Source organism: Triticum dicoccoides, chromosome 5B, assembly GCF_002162155.2.
Source record: "Triticum dicoccoides isolate Atlit2015 ecotype Zavitan chromosome 5B, WEW_v2.0, whole genome shotgun sequence".
Classification (NCBI taxonomy): domain Eukaryota; kingdom Viridiplantae; phylum Streptophyta; class Magnoliopsida; order Poales; family Poaceae; genus Triticum; species Triticum dicoccoides.
In genome coordinates this window covers 412,596,683-412,599,780 of record NC_041389.1, presented here as the reverse complement: position 1 = coordinate 412,599,780, position 3,098 = coordinate 412,596,683, and the positions used below count along the sequence as shown (strand labels likewise).

The 3,098-nt window shown below is 42.2% G+C and overlaps 1 long non-coding RNA gene and 1 pseudogene across 1 annotated transcript; one reads left to right on the top strand and one right to left on the bottom strand.

Annotated features, from left to right (window-relative positions):
• The first annotated feature begins 47 nt into the window (after positions 1–47).
• Positions 48–1,693, top strand: LOC119305617. Its single transcript, XR_005148721.1, has 3 exons — positions 48–205; positions 926–1,005; positions 1,352–1,693. It is a non-coding gene; the product is annotated as an uncharacterized LOC119305617 (long non-coding RNA).
• A 1,174-nt stretch (positions 1,694–2,867) lies between these two features.
• Positions 2,868–3,098, bottom strand: part of LOC119305661 — a 581-nt pseudogene continuing 350 nt past the window's right edge.

Below are 3,098 nucleotides of genomic sequence, written 5' to 3'. Positions count from 1 at the left end.
TGCACTCACATGAGCTCGTTTGGATTTGTGTGTATATTTGTAACACAATCAGTTGAGATCTGGAGAGATCATAAGTTCAGTCGGCCTTGGCATCACAAGCGGGTTCAATTCGATCTCACACAGTGGGCAGGTCCCCGATGGTGTGTGCGTCAGGTCTACTCGCACGAGTGGACGTCAGATCACGCAAGTGGGCAGGTCCCCAATGGTAAGAACTAAGAACTTGTTCTATTCCTGCTGCTATCAAGCTGTTTGTTGATATGCTTACAAGAAATTAAATATCCTTTTTGATCTTTCTTTGTTGCCAAATAAAAAGCTAATATTTACGGACATGTGCAGTATAAACATTTGTTATGGAGTAGTACACATTTTAAAACTTTTATATAATTGCAAAAAAATACAGGTATTCTCATTCCCAAAAACCTACAAAAAAACATCAACTTATATTGATAGTTTTGGTTCTAGTCCTTATGGCCCGGTTCTAGTAACTGTGTCGCCCGTGCGTTTTAGTTTTTTGTTATCTCTCCTGGATGCTTTTGAAGAGTTTCAATTGTTTTTAGTTCATCTTTTGAATTCTTTTCAGTACATCTACTTACCAATCGTAAGTCAAGTTTCCTTGGTGTTTCCATGCTATTTCTATAGCACAACAGGTGTGTGTGGTTATGTTAATGAGCGCATGTAACAAAGTTTATTTTGCAAGTTCAGAGAAGCAATGAGGTAAAAGCAAAACACTGATATCATGCAATTCTTGTAAGATATCTGAAAGTTCAACAATAAAAATTATATAAGTTTAGTCTCAAGTGGAGAGAAGTTCCTGCATCTCTGTATGCCCGTGGATGCTCGTGTGCTATAGTTGCTTTCTCCCCTTCCTGTACATGCTGCTACTCACCTTTTTATCTCTCTGATGCGTTGTGTTGCACTACTGCAGCTCGATCCAGGAGGTGCTAGCTCATGCTGGCTGGAACTAGGATGCAAAAGGGTTGACGGATCCATGCCGCACAAGCACTGGTGCTCTACTTTCTTCTTACTTTGTGTTCTAATTTGCTTTCTTATTATTTTCAGTTTGCGAGATACAAAAAAAGTTAAAAAAATGTTTTGCCTGGAGTTCATATTATTTGCTACCCCGTGATGTACGTCTATAGTTTCTCCCTTCAAATGTGTTAATCCATGTGGTTGTATTTTCTGTATTTCTCCCTCCAAACGTATGCAAGTAGAGAAGTTGCACACAAACAGAAGTTTTTTTTAGTGAGAATAATGCATACTGTCTTCTATAACTCATTTCACTTCACGGTTTCTTCCACCTGTTTGTTGTTTCCTATTTATCCTAATTCCTAAATGTTCTACTCAACTTCAGCGCCATGCTCAGTCCAACCCCGTGGCTTCAGGGTGGCCGAGTTCGTCACGACCATCAGTTCGGAGACCTGCGTCACTGCTCGTGTCACTACCATGGCCACCTGCATCACAGCGTGATCCATCAACAGCCTCTTGCACAAGGAAAAGCAACAGGAGTAGAGGCGTCTGAGATGCTCTGTCCTGGCGACTGTGAGAAAGGCAAGTGCTTATGCGGCTTTTGCTGAAGAAGAAAGGCCTAGCTTAACTGGCGTAGCAGTACCCAAATCAGGTGTCGATGTTGTGGAGGCTTTGGATCTTTCCCTAGTTGCTTGACTCCAATAATTATGTCTTTTGAGATTGTACCATTTGGTCGTCCTTTGGTCTTGTATCGAACTTCTAGTCATCTTGTTACATCAGTTCAAAATCATAGTATGCGAAAACACCCTCAGTACAAACCCATACGGGCATCAGTTCAAGTACTTTTTCGGAACCATTCAAAATTACTCTATGAAAAAATACCTCCTCTGTACAAACACACACTGAGATTAGTATGAGTGCCGCCGCGAGCGCCGCCGTTGTTGCCCGCGCCCCAAATGTTGTAGCTTAGACGACTTCAGAATGTTTATCGTGTGTGCTCTACCGTCGTGTGCTAGTACAAGAATTCCTATCGTCACATAAGTCCATGTATTACTACAATGGGAGTTCAAAATAAAACCCTATAACACGCGCCGTGCCCCGGCCCCATGCTCGGGACGCGAAAAAAGCTCAAACAAAAAGAAAACCCCATATGAAAATTCAAATGGTAAATGTTCATGTCCTAAAACGAGAGAAGTTCAAAACATCATTGCAAACAAATATTTTATTTCTGAAAAAAATGTCATTCAGTTCAACTATATAAATCATGCAAGTTCGGGGGCGATGATACCATAGATCGTTGGAAAGTTACGAGGAAAATCTTACGGAAAAAACAGAGTAAAGTCCAGTCTATGAAAACCGCTCAGTACAAACCCAAAAAATTGGAGATCAGTTCGAGTCCTCTCTTTTCAGAAGAATTCAAAATTAATCTATGAAAAATAGGAGTACTATAGAAGAAGAGAGAGGGAAAATCAGCTGCAACAAACAAGCACCCCGTCATGGATTACAAATATCCAACACAGTGCCATTTCGTCATAACATCATAAGCCTGCTAGAAGAAACCTTCAAAGACAAAATGAATTGGCATCTAGAAAACTGATGAGCAAGATGAAAGGAACATGATTTATACAATGCTAAATAGTACACCCCTCTTCACTCATACATGTATTTACAAAAGCGTTTGGTCGAAAATAAGCACGAGATGGCACAATAGTTCCTAATTTTTCCTACCCTAATCAAAAGAATTTAAGCCTAACTATAGCTAAGCTGGTACTCCATTATTGATCCCAATCAAGAGAGACTGAAGATCGAGCAGCAGTAACTCACATGATCTCATCAAGAATCAAAAGGAGAAATGAAAAGAAGATTAACTCATGAACAAACGGTTGTTCGTACGTCCGTAGTACCCCGTCCCATATGCATCTTTGGTTTTGCTCAGAGTCAGAGACTCAGAGACAGAGCGCGCCGGCGTCCTTGAGTATGGGCACGAGCTCGCCGAAGATGTGCACGGCCATGAGCCGATCGAGCCCGCCGAGGAGCCTCCCACCGACGAACACCGCCGGCAGCGCGACAACGGCCTCGCCTCCAGCGTTCCCGGCAACCGCCGCGGTGAGCTCGTCGTCGTCAGCGACCTC